The 14216-nt window shown below is 39.7% G+C and overlaps 1 pseudogene; it reads right to left on the minus strand.

Moving 5' to 3' along the window:
- Positions 1–803: 803 nt before the first annotated feature.
- On the minus strand, positions 804–13854 carry LOC103425303 (uncharacterized; annotated as a pseudogene).
- Positions 13855–14216: the final 362 nt, after the last annotated feature.

Here is a 14216-nt window from a genome sequence, read left to right on the forward strand (position 1 = left end):
CCATAATTTGAAGTAAGGTGTCTAAAGATAGAGTGTTCAGACTTCAGAGACATAAATTGAGTGTAAACAGCATTATCCATAAAATTTACAGATACTTATGTCTTATGGTAATAAAATCAACCCAATAATCTTATTAACTGAGGAAGAAAAGGATTTCAAATATATCGTTTGAGAAAAACACACCTAGCAGTTATTAATTGAGATTAGGGTGGCTCAGAAAGTGATGGGGCTTATGTTCATATGTCTATCATTTGTTTTTAAATAACAGTTTTGTTAAGATATTTATACAAAAGAATAAAACTCATATTTAAATTATATATAGATGGCCCATAATACTGTTCAAATTTATATGAATGTAATTTGCAAAACATTTGTAGAGACACGTAATGAATCGACATGAACATCATGTGTTGTCCTGTAATAAAATCGATTGTTGCCGATACTTTCTTCTTGGTTCCCTCCTATTCTGGATCTCTGCCTACACAAGCAAATTGTTGATAGAACTCCAAAATGACTGATTCTTCAACATCAGTCGGTATAGACCCCACTTAGTTTCACCGAAGTTTCATCTTGATTATCAACATGTCACCCAAAAGCAGCACAATTGCCCTATGTCAAGAACTAAAGTTCCATTAATCTGCTGAACTTAATCTCCGAACCAGGGCTTCATTAGCCTGTTGTTATAAGTTCGGTAATGCCAAGTCTTGAATTTTTGAATGATGCTATCAAATCTTTCGAGGATCATGTTGTTCATTTCTCTGTTGGAAGTTGTAAACACATCAGCACGAGTTCACGCTGAGAGATAACCTAAACGGAACCTAATCAAGGTCCAGAATTACTGACCAGATTATATTTATACTATACAAGGTATTACAACATTATATTAATCATACCTCAAATTGACACAATGATACTCCTGTTTACAAATAATTCAAAGATTCATACGGATCTCATCCTACATCCACCACTTTCGGCCTTTCTGATCCCCGGAAAGAATGGTTAACCACTGCAGCAACCTATGACGATCCTCAGGGCAAAACAAAATCAACCTCATTTTACTGGCCTTTGAACATAAGATTTGTTAGGGTCTTCAGTTTTAAGCTTCGGAGGTCGAATTTCTACTTTCTTGGCCTGCAAATGAACCCAAATAACAGTACATTGAGCCACTATGATTAGCTTTTAAATTGTCCTTAGACATAAAGATCAATTGTTTGTTGCTCATAACAAACTTTTTCTTCTTTTTTTTCCTCCTTCGAAATCAAGGATACAGAGGCACAATCCTATAGAACAGATCCTGTTCAAGTAAGGTCGTCATAACAAAGTATCTAAACCAGCACAACTTACCTTCTTTCCACCCGTCGTAAAATCCCTCCAGCTTGAAACCTGAACATGAATTTGAAAAGGGAAATGAACAAAAGTGAGGGAGAAAAAAATACAAAGTGTCGTTAAACCTAACCACATTTAGGAAAACAAAGTTGATAATTGCATTTCTCATCTCTAGTTACTAACGGAGATCTGTTACTCAGGACAATAGTTGATTTGAAAAATGTCCGAAAAAAGATTTGCAAAGAATTTGGAAGAAATATAACTGCAAACATTCGACTCTAGGGGACAAAACAGAATCCAAAGTGGACATCTCCCCATGATACTTTACATGCATTTGGGGCAAAGCAAAGGAAATTCCAAAGCTTTTGAGGAGAATGATATTTCAATGGCGATAGCATTAAAAGATTGAGTGGGCATTGGTAAAATAATAAGAGGTACATGTTAGGTTTTCATGGAAGCTAACAGGAGAATGGCATCAAAGAATAAGTAGAAGGGTTGTTTCAGTCACATTCAAGGTATTAAATATCGATAATATCGGAAATATCGGTAGTCCAAAAACACAGAAATATCGGGATATTATCAATATCGATAAAAATAATATGGAAACCACGGAAATTGTAAGAAAAACTTGGAAATTTTTATTGAAACTTTGCAGGATGTTTATTTAGTCAATTATCTATTAGTTTATCACAAAAAATTGCAAGGAAATGCATTGCATGATGGATTTAACTGATTTAAGTTGATTATATAGCGAGCTGGCAAATTTTTCACTCTTTGAGGTTCAAATTTCACTTTTTCCCTAAAATTATATATTTTCACTCTTTCCCTGAAATTGAGTCCTTTATCCTAATATAATCTAGACCCCCAGATTAATTTATATTTTCACTTTTTCCCTGAAATTATATAAATTGTGCAATTGAGTCCTTTATCTTAATCTAATCTGGACCCTCCATCTTGATTCTCACTCTCCATCACGCTACCACGTGGCAGCCCACTAACTCTCACCCTATCTCTCTCTCTCTTTTCCCGAGTCTCTCTCGGACCCCTCACTCTCTCTCAGTTCTCAACTCTATCTCTCTCTCGATCTCTCGTTCTCTCACTCCATTTCCCCGATTGCACCCACACCCAGGCACACCCAAATTCATCCACCCCGATGTTAGCGCAGCATCTCCACCACCCTCCTGAACTCTCCCTCCCTCTCCTCTGTCTCTGGGAAGCATGGCGACGCGCAGAGAACTCCATTTCCCCGATCGCACCCACACCCAAGCACACCCAAATTCGTCCACCCCGATGCCAGCGCAACATCTCCACCACCCTCCTGAACTCTCCCTCCCTCTCCTCCGTCTCTGGGAAGCACGGCGACGCGCAGAGGAACCCCGATGACCCCAAGGACACCCAACCTATATTCCGGCCACCTCAGAAGAAAAGGGATTGCTTATTTTGATGGGTTTGAGCGTGGATTGCAGAGAGGGGCGCAGATCTTAGCAGCTGCGACGACGGAGCCTCGGCCGGGGAGTAAAATATGTTGATGTGGCGTTGGGCGCGCTGCTGACTTCTTGATCTTGCGACTATGCCGAGGAAGGAACACGTCTCGACCTTTGGGTTCTAGAGCCTGAAGACAAGGCTGCTAGTTCTGCGAAGTTCAAATATCAAATTCGGCTTTCAATGTGCCGAATGTAGTAACCTGGTAACACCTCACTTCGCCGAGAAGGCTGATGAGATGACCTCTACCAACAAGGACTCGAAAATCCTTGTCGATCGAGACTTGGATTTAGTCGGCCGAGAAGCAATGTTGTTTATCCAAACTGAAGGTTGTTACCGGCCGAGAAACGACTCCAGTGCTGTTTATCCAAACTGAAAATATCACTGGTTGCCTTCACAATGATGTTTATCCAAACTGAAGATGTGTCAGCGGGAAAAAGAAAATAAAAATCTCAAGGCTGTTAAGAGGTTTCGCGTAGAGTGAGAGTTTGCGCAGGGCAGTTTGTGTGTTGAATTGGAAGGGGTTCGAATGATGCACTTCCTCCTTTATTTATAGTAGTGAACCTACTCCTGGCCGAACCAGAGACGTACTCAGACTAGAACTCCCTATCCCAATCTGATTATGATTCGGCCAATCCTAGTTCCAATAGGTTTCTGAACTAAGGTCTATAATGAACCAGATTCATTCCCTAATTCTCAGTGCCTTCAGCTTTGAGACCCCTTGTTGTATCAGGATTCGCCTTGTTTGCTTATCCAAATCAATTCTTCTCACAATAGGACTCAGCCAACCTGATTGGGCGGCCTATAGCGGCTGGATGGCCCAGAATACTTCTAGAAGAGTACTGGGCCGAAAACAAACCTAGGCTCGACCCAATAATATTATTTTGGGCTCAAACAACAACATATGAGATCCTAAATATGAATGGATAGTGTCTTTTAATGCCTTGAAATTGGGTTTGCAATCCTAAATATGTATGGATAGTGTCTTTTAAGGTCTTGAAATTGGGTTTGAGACCTTGTGTTGGAGATGGCTAACAACCTCATATTGTCAATTCAGGCTCGGCTATACACATCGTATGTTGTTCGATGTAGGGATAATCAAGAAGATAGAAACAAACCCTCTATTCTCTTGTTCTTTCCCACTGTTCCTCATGCTCCCGTTTCCTTTTCAACATCTCTTTGGTTTCTTCTTCACCTTTTTTCAATCTACCTTCCTCTTCTGAAATCTAAATGAGAATGAAGACAAAGAAACTATTTTAGGGAACCTTCAATAAGCGTAACTCAAAAATCAACATTTCCAGCATGTTGCATACCCTCATTGGCATTTTATGCCTTCACCATTCTTGTTCTGTTAATATATCTCGAACCTTGATTTTTAGTTCTTGCTGGAACTCTTCTGACTGTTCATATTGTTGCTCATATTTTCCCTGTATCATATATAAAAGAGGCATAATGTTTAGCAGCATGTTTCCCACGAAAGGAATTGGAAAGAGCAATAGAAAATAACTTCTTGAATTACTAACCCTGTTTATAAATCTGCCTCATAACAGAGAAGAAATTATAAATATTACAAAATGAATTTAAGGTAACCAAGTAAATAAAGAAGGAACCATAGTTAACAAGTCAAATAAACTGTATGCAAGTAAAAATAAACCTGGATAGTGTTTCAATAACCTATGCTATCGAAGATACATAAAGAGTACTTTGTATGACATTACTCAGAAAACCTGACTCATGAATTATTGTTTTTAATTTTAATGCAAAAGTAACAGAAAATTTCATAAGAAAATAATAAGCAGTACAAAGATAGTGAGCAAGAGGCCCATTTCTGAAAAAGGAAAACAAACAAACATTAAACCTGTAACAACAAAACTAGAGGAAATCAGAAGGACAATTAGAATTTTCAAAGAACTACAAAACAGCTGCTTTCATATCTCTGCTAAAATAAGAAAAAAAAAAAAACTTTTGTCTTTTTACTTTTCAACAAAACTTGCATGACACAAGCTATTATATGTATTTTCAGTAGAGTTATTTCATCTAGGGCATTCTTTATGTGGATATTTAGTTATTTACTACCCTCAACAATATGTATAGCAATTCCCAGGACCACTAATTTACAGATTTTATAATTTCTTTTGGTTGATATTATTCGAGCAATTTAATTGTAAGGATTTATCATGAAAAAAAAAATTATAAGTATCTACTCTGTAAATGATGTCACCAGATTGGTATTAAGGAAAAAATATGTGCAACCTATGCAAACGACAAAAGATTTTGGGAATTGAAAAATACCTCATCAACCAATGATTTTATCTTAGAAGCTGTATCTTTCTTCAACTGCTTCTTCCTTTTTGCTTTAAGTTCTTCTGCAGTCCGCATTAAAAATTTATGAATGTTTTTCCCCTCCACAAACACAAACAACCCCACCCGAAAAGTAAAAACTTGATAATTAAGAATAGAAGATGCATGGAGGACAATTGCATCATGCATTACTTCAGGATTTTAGAATAACTAATTTATCAAAACCCATGTATATGCTTGCACGTGAGGTTTAACCAATGAATAGCAATAACTTTTATATATGCAATTTCGACACTTCATACAGAATTATCACCAAACTACATTTTGCAATCAGCAAACATAACATTAATCTAGGGCCCACGGTAGATCAAAGTTTTAAATAACGCGTTGTGAGACACGCTTAAGGTGTGAAGTGTAGCAAGGTGAAGGGATTTTGCTACAAGGCATTATATGTTTGCAATTGTCCCATTTAGCGAACACTGTTTGGATATAGCATGCACTACACTATTTGCACAATATTGATGAGGTGTAGGCTATATGGACTGTCAATATTCAACAACAACAACAACAACAAAGCCTTTTCTCACTAAGTGGGGTCGGCTATATGAATCCTAGAACACCATTGCGCTCGGTTTTGTGTCATGTCCTCCGTTAGATCCAAGTACTCTAAGTCTTTTCTTAGGGTCTCTTCCAAAGTTTTCCTAGGTCTTCCTCTACCCCTTCGGCCCCGAACCTCTGTTCCGTAGTCACATCTTCGAACCGGAGCGTCAGTAGGCCTTCTTTGCACATGTCCAAACCACCGTAACCGATTTTCTCTCATCTTTCCTCCAACTTCGGCTACTCCTACTTTACCTCGGATATCCTCATTCACAATCTTATCATTTCTCGTGTGCCCACACATCCCACGAAGCATCCTTATCTCCGCTACACCCATTTTGTGTACGTGTTGATGCTTCACCGCCCAACATTCTGTGTCATACAACATCGCTAGCCTTATTGCCGTCCTATAAAATTTTCCCTTGAGCTTCAGTGACCTACGACGGTCACACAACACGCCGGATGCACTCTTACACTTCATCCATCCAGCTTGTATTCTATGGTTGAGATCTCCATCTAATTCTCCGTTCTCTTGCAAGATAGATCCTAGGTAGCGAAAACGGTCGCTTTTTGTGATCGTCGCTAGATTGCTCCGGTCATTAGTGTGGATAAATATATAAATGGATATAGAGATAGGAAAGCAAACACCAGATGTACGTGGTTCACCCATATTGGCTACGTCCACGAAATAGAGGAGTTCTCATTAATTGTGAAGGGTTTACACAAGTACATAGGTTCAAGCTCTCTTTTAGTGAGTACTAGTGAATGATTTAGTACAAATGACATTAGGAAATATTGTGGGAGAATGATCTCGTAATCACGAAACTTCTAAGTTCCGGAGTGTGGTATCGTCTTGACTTGCCTTATCTGTCTCGTAGGTAGACGTGGCATCTTCTCTGGAAGTACTCTTCCTCCATCCAGGGGTGGTATCTTTAACTGGTGGAGATGCACAAGGTAATGTATCAATTTCACTTGAAGCTTACTTGTAGTTTCAGGCTTGGTCAAGCGCGATACAAACCATGTAGTAGGAGTCCTCCAAGTCGCTGAGCTAGGGGATCTGCTGAAAGAGGTGACAGACAAGGTAAGCAATCAGAGCTCCAAGCAATCAGTCCCAGATCAGAACTTTGATTTCGAGTTCCGGCTGATTGTTCACATTCTCCCTATCTTGCAAGCAACATGAAGGATAAAAGAGAAGAGATGATATGGGATACTTTTGCTTTTGAAGAAGTAACTTTCCACAGGCTTATTCTTGAACTGGGCTGGAGGGTTTTCTGGTTTCCTCCAGAGTATAAAGCCGACTGAAAAATTTGAGGGTCAAAACAAGTCCATCAAATCTATAGTACGTTCGACCCTGCTGATATGGGATACTTTTGCTTTTGACAGAGTAGTGGATGTATCGGCACGTGTGCTGTTACGCTTGTCTCCACATGCTTCCTTGTATCCTTCTCACTTGCCCTATCTGTTCCTCAGGCAGATGCGGTATCTTCCCTGGAAGCATAAGATGTTGAAGATGAGTACTCGAGAGCAATGCCAGGTAAGTAATCAAGTAAGGGGTTCCAGGCAGTCAGTTCCTGACTGGAAGCTTGATTCCAAGTGCTGACTGATTGCTCTTTTTCTCCTTGTCTTGCAGGTAAGAACAAGGCCAAAGGAAAAGACAGGGAAAAAACATGATATGGGATACTCTTGCTTTTAACCCTGATGATATGAGATATTCTTGCTCTAGTATAGCTTGTTTGCAGAGGTATTATCGGGGGGAAAGAAAGCTGAATATTTTGAAAGGTTTCTTTGGGAGTGCCCTCTCAGATATGAGGAAGGGTTGAGCATTTTTGCAGGTCTGCCTGTCTGTTGGGGATGGAGGTCAACATATATAGGAGTCTCCCTAACAAGTAGTAATGCTATTCCTTTACCCTGCTTGGTCATAACACGGTAGTGGGAGCTGCCAGCTTCACATGTTTTAACTCTGTCAGAGCACTTTGAAAAAGTGGTCTGTGGTATCTGGAAAGCTGATGTTGCGTGTAAAGATTACAGACAAGCTTTATCCAAAGAGATCCGGCTCTTGAAGTTGGGAAAGTGGTGCCTCTTCGGTTTTCGAGCAAGCAACCCTGTCGGAGATCTGACTCTCGAGATTCGGAGAACGATGCCTTTTCGATTTTTGAGAAAGCAATCCTGCTAGGGGTTTGGCTCTCGAGATTCGGAGAGCGGTGTCTTCGATTTTTGAGAAAGTAATCATGTTGGGAGTCTGGCTCTCCAGATTCGGAAGGCGGTGCCTCTTCAATTTTGGAGCAAGCAATCTTGTTGGGAGTGTTTTCTCGAATGTGAGAAAAGGTTGGGCATGTTTGCTAGTCTATCTTGCCACGAAGCACAGAGGTTGACACACAGGGACTTTCCAATTATCCAGCAGTGGTACTGTTCCTTTACCCTTGTGGGTAATAATATGGTAGCTAGACCTTCAAAATTTATGTGTCTAAACTTTGTTAGTGTTGTTTCTTTGCTATTCTTTTACCCTTCTTGGTCAGAACGGTGTAGTGGGAGCTGCAAGCTTCACGTGTCTCAACTTTGTCAGAGAACTTTGGCAAAGTTATCTGTGGTACCCATGAGCTAATGTTGCGTGTGGGAAGTGGGTGATTGAACAGTAAGATTCATGTGCTTTCTACTTCACCAGAAATCTTCGACATAATGCCCATAATTTCCGCAAAGCTGACAGGTGCTGACAAGGCTGGAAAAGTAGGTGCCTCTTCGAATTCTGAGATCGGCCCTCGTGGTCTCTGAGCAGCCCAGCTTTTGAGAAAGCAAGCGCCTCTTCGATTTCTGAGATCGGCCTTCGTGGTCTTTGAGCAGCCCAACTTTTGAGAAAGCAAACGTCTCGTGGTCTCTGAGCAGCCCAGCTTTTGAGAAAGCAAACGCCTCTTCGATTTCTGAAGCTCCGTCGAGTGCAGATTTTTATAGAGGCTGGCATTAAGTTCCAAAGCACACTTGAATCTCCACCAGTAGAAGCTCCATTCTTGCACTTCTAAGATCTTGATTTGTCCGACCTCTTCTCTCTTCAACACCTTTGAAAATGTATGGCCCCTCCGACCGTCATTTTGACTTGAACCTTGTTGAAGAGGCAGCACGCCTTCTCCAGACAACATATGGCGTCCATCCTTCGTCTCCCCTACTGGTCCTCTTACCGTTGGGGATTCCGTGATGAAGAATTATATGACCGCTGCGGTAGTGGCCAGGAACCTTCTCACTCCCAAAGATAACAGACTACTTTCCAAACGGTCTGATGAGTTGGCTGTTAAGGATTCTCTGGCTCTCAGTGTTCAGTGTGCAGGTTCTGTGTCTAACATGGCCCAACGCCTATTTGCTCGAACCTGCCAAGTTGAATCTTTGGTGGCTGAAGTGATGAGTCTCAAACAGGAGATTAGAGGGCTCAAGCATGAGAATAAACAGTTGCACCGGCTCGCACATGACTATGCTACAAACATGAAGAGGAAGCTTGACCAGATGAAGGAATCTGATGGTCAGGTTTTACTTGATCATCAGAGATTTGTGGGTTTGTTCCAAAGGCATTTATTGCCTTCGTCTTCTGGGGCTGTACCGCGTAATGAAGCTCCAAATGATCAACCTATGCTGCCTCCTCCTTCTAGGGTTCTGTCCAGTACTGAGGCTCCAAATGATCCCCCTCCAGTGCCTGCTCTTTCTGGGGCTCTACCGACTGCTGAGACTTCTCCTAAGCAACCTTTGTGAAGGCTCCCTCTTGTTTGTTTATTTTGACTCATGTATATGTACGTATTTGTGACTTATCGGGGATATCAATAAATAGCTTTCCTTCATTTCAACGTATTGTGTTAAATACACCAAAGCCTTCTTCGCTAAGTTCTCTGAATTTTCTTTTGTTGAAGCTTGTATGTTGAAGCTTTGTGAGTGGAGCATGTAGGTTGAGGTAGTATTCCCTTAATTTCCCGAGTGAGCTTCGTAAGAGATAGATTGCCTCCATAGTTGAGCGCCCTGGCATGAACCCGAATTGGTTGTCCGAAACCCGTGTCTCTTGCCTCAATCTATGCTCAATGACTCTCTCCCAGAGCTTCATTGTATGACTCATTAGCTTAATACCCCTATAGTTCATGCAATTTTGTACGTCGCCCTTATTCTTGTAGATAGGCACCAAAGTGCTCGTTCGCCACTCATTTGGCATCTTCTTCGTTTTCAAAATCCTATTGAAAAGGTCAGTGAGCCATGTTATACCTGTCTCTCCCAAAACTTTCCACACTTCGATTGGTATATCGTCTGGGCCTACTGCTTTTCTATGCTTCATCTTCTTCAAAGCTACAACCACTTCTTCCTTCCGGATTCGACGATAAAAAGAGTAGTTTCTACAATCTTCTGAGTTACTCAACTCCCCTAAAGAAGCACTCCTTTCATGTCCTTCATTGAAAAGATTATGAAAATAACCTCTCCATCTATCTTTAACCGCGTTCTCTGTAGCAAGAACTTTTCCATCCTCATCCTTGATGCACCTCACTTGGTTTAGGTCCCTTGTCTTCTTTTCCCTTGCTCTAGCTAGTTTATAGATATCCAACTCTCCTTCTTTGGTATCTAGTCGCTTATACATATCGTCATAAGCCGCTAACTTAGCTTCTCTCACAGCTTTCTTCGCCTCTTGCTTCGCTTTTCTATACCTTTCACCATTTTCATCGGTCCTATCCTTGTATAAGGCTTTACAACATTCCTTCTTAGCCTTCACCTTTGTTTGTACCTCCTCATTCCACCACCAAGATTCCTTTTGGTGTGGGGCAAAGCCCTTGGACTCTCCTAATACCTCTTTTGCTACTTTTCGGATACAACTAGCCATGGAATCCCACATTTGGCTAGCTTCCCCCTCTCTATCCCACACACACTGGGTGATTACTTTCTCTTTGAAAATGACTTGTTTTTCTTCTTTTAGATTCCACCATCTAGTCCTTGGGCACTTCCAAGTCTTGTTCTTTTTTCTCACTCTTTTGATATGTACATCCATCACCAACAAGCGACGTTGATTAGCCACGCTCTCTCCTAGTATAACTTTGCAATCCTTACAAGTTATACGATCCCCTTTCCTCATTAGAAGAAAATCTATTTGTGTTTTTGACGACCCACTCTTGTAGGTGATCACATGTTCTTCTCTCTTCTTAAAGAAGGTGTTGGCTAAGAAGAGATCATATGTCATTGCAAAATCCAAGATAGCTTCCCCATCCTCGTTTCTCTCCCCAAAACCATGGCCACCATGAAAACCTCCATAGTTGCCTGTCTCCCTGCCCACGTGGGACTGTCAATATTCAATAAATTAAAATTCATGATTTGTGCAAACACTTAAAAACTTGTTTAAACCCTTTCTTTTCCACAATAGACATCAACCACCATCTTCTTCTATGTCTAATTTTACGCCTCCAACCGGCCACCCAAAAATAAAATCCCTAGAATCCCAAAATCTTACAAATTAACAAAAAAGCAATTATTTTGAGTTTTCGACCGTAACCCACTGCTTGCTTGGAATATTTGATTTTTAATTCAAGTTTAAGGTGTTGTCGGACTTGAATTATATATATCTGGGTTGATTATTATGCATGGATGGTGACATTGTGGTTGAATTGTGTTTTGGTTGATTACTAAGCATGAACAATGAAACTGTTGTACTACTATTCATTTTAGTTCATTATGTCTTGGAAGGCTTACGCCTTGTGTAGGGCTACATCCCACACCTCGCTTTACGCCTTCATGATTTCGAATAGAAAAATCTTGGCAGAAAGACAAACAACAAAGAAATAAACTCTGTAAATGACCTTTGGCTGCACTGACTTGGCTAATGATATAATCCCTTTCCTGTTGATCAAGTAATAGTTGTTAAGCTTTTGCCAATGCTGCCAAGAAATCAAAAACCCAAGGTTAAATTTAAGAAAGCATTGAAATTTAGAAATACAAATGACCATTAATAAATCTATGAATCTGCATCCATGTTCCTCTGTACAAAATACAAATATAATCATCGCCAAACATCACACTGTCAACAGCTTCCTGCCAACAAGGGAATGACATCAAATTGTGTTATCTTGCACTTGTCCGAAGGAAAGACTACCAACCTAAAAAAAATACTAACACGCCTATGACAAAGTCAATATCTATTTTTCTTTTTTTTTTGGGAGAATCCAAAGACTTCATGGATAATATTTAGTGGTTGCAACAAGTTCTGCCTAGCTATGAACAAAATGTCCACAATCTAACACCGAAATACCAAATTCACGGATAATTCAGTCTAATTTATTTTATTTTTTTTAACCTGAAGCCATCCATGATCATGTCCCTTTATGTAAGTTTCCAATATTAGGGGTTAGTTATGGGCTGAATTATGTCACAAACATTAGAATCTTCAGATTAAGTTTCCAAAAGTAAACTATACATTTATTTATATATTCAACTTATGTTTAAAAGAAATAAAAAGCAAACTGTAATAACCATATTTGAACCAAACAAATGGTATAAGACATAAATTTAAGCACCTCCAAATGCCTCCTTAGCCTTTGGATGCTTGCATTTATCAGGGTGAACCATTAAGGAACTGTAAGAAATTCAAATAAAAATATGCATCAATCAGTAATTGAATCACAAGTAAGAAACCACCAACAAACGGCCATACCATTTTGATTTGAAGGAGGGAATTACCTTACGGAACTGCATGCATCAAAGGGTAAGTTAAGATACTCAAAAGGATTTAACTTGAAGCAGGAGAGGATCCTACATATTTTTTTGAAATGCACAGAAAAAGTTGATTAGATATTTGTGACTGCCTACAAATGCTTGTGTGTTTTTGTGTGCATATTCTCATAAACTGACAACACCAAGTAATTTACATAGTTGATCAATTAGATGGCCATCAACCAATGCAACTAGAACACAAAATTAAAAGGAAAAAAAACCAACGAAAAAATAGAAGAATGTGGACAGCCTCCCAATCCCCTTTTTACACTTGAAAATCAGCCCATTAGCATTGTTTATGTTCTTCAAATCTTCTCTGCTATTAAGTGTCTCCCTGATGTCATTCCCCATCACTACCAATATCTTGCAATTTCTAAACAAGAAAAACCATAGAAGGTTCTTTGAATGGGCAAACCACTAAGCATTACCCCTCCTAAAGGTTATAACTACATGAACCAACCAACCTTCTCAAACTATCCGTCCCTCTCTAAGTTTTTTTTTTTTTAAAAAGAAAGAAAAGATCGCTCGAAATTCTCATTCGACATTTAAATACAAATTGCGGTACCATACTTTAGCGAGAGAAGACTCCCAAGCAAGAACTCTCATTTGCTGACTGGGGAATGTTAAGCTCCAAAAATATCAATCCTCCTCTCAGTACTTCAAAACCACAGAAAGCAAAGCACCCTCATCTCTCTCACAACTTGAACACTTGCCTAAAATTATATTCGACAATACGTTCACACTCAGCTAGCTATGACCCGTTATTCCTTTCTCAAACAATACTACATAAAATATTCTTCTAATCACGTCCAATCACATTTAACGGATAACGGTGCATAACACAATCCGCAGCTCCACAGAACTTGTCAAATTCTTCTACGAATAAGCAATTTCAATAAACTGCACGCCTCGTTGATAAATCGAATACACAGCAAACCAATTATACATATTTCAACCAATTCAATTTCAATCAGGGGAAAACAAATTGCAGCGAAGTTAATTTCAGTCAGCCTTTTTTCCCATTTGATTGCGGAGCATGATAAATAATCCTATCCCCCGAAACCCTAGTTTATACAATTAAACTGTCATCACATCCGCATACATATAACATACATACATACTTGCATGCATACATGTAGGCATACGCACATGCACACACACACACACACACAGAGACCTGAGGACTTGGTTGTCCCTCTCAACTTCACTAACTTCGGCGAAGAAGTTCTTGAGAAGCAAATCGTCGTCCATGGATGTCTCTCTAAAGCTTCGCCGCGGAGATTGAAATGTCAAAAATAGCGTTTTCAATCTTCCTCCCTGCCCAACTCTGCTTTTGATTTTAATCAGGTGAGTTGACTCGGACACCTGCCCAACTCACTACCGAAATGGTCGGGTCCGGTGGATGAATTGAACCGGTTTCAAATCTAGGTCCATTTATTGAACCGGTGGATTAATTTGTTTACAATGTTACAAGTGTTGTAGTCCTATTAGATTAGGAATGTGATTGTGTAAATCCTAGTATATCTTGAAATATCTCACATATTCCTATTAGAGTAGATTACCTATTAAATGTTGTAATCATAAAGGGTAAGAAATTAATTTTCCTTACTACTATAAATAAATGGCACAATGGGGTGGAATAATACACCCACAATTACACATCCCTCTTCTTCTTCTCTATTTCCGCACATTTCTCTCTCTCTATGGCCTCCATCATTGTTCAATAAATTATGACTATAACACGTTATCAGCATGATTTTGACGTTGCACTAACAAGAGAGTTTGATCTTCAATTA

Source organism: Malus domestica, chromosome 03 (genome assembly GCF_042453785.1).
Source record: "Malus domestica chromosome 03, GDT2T_hap1".
NCBI classification, from domain to species: Eukaryota; Viridiplantae; Streptophyta; class Magnoliopsida; order Rosales; family Rosaceae; genus Malus; species Malus domestica.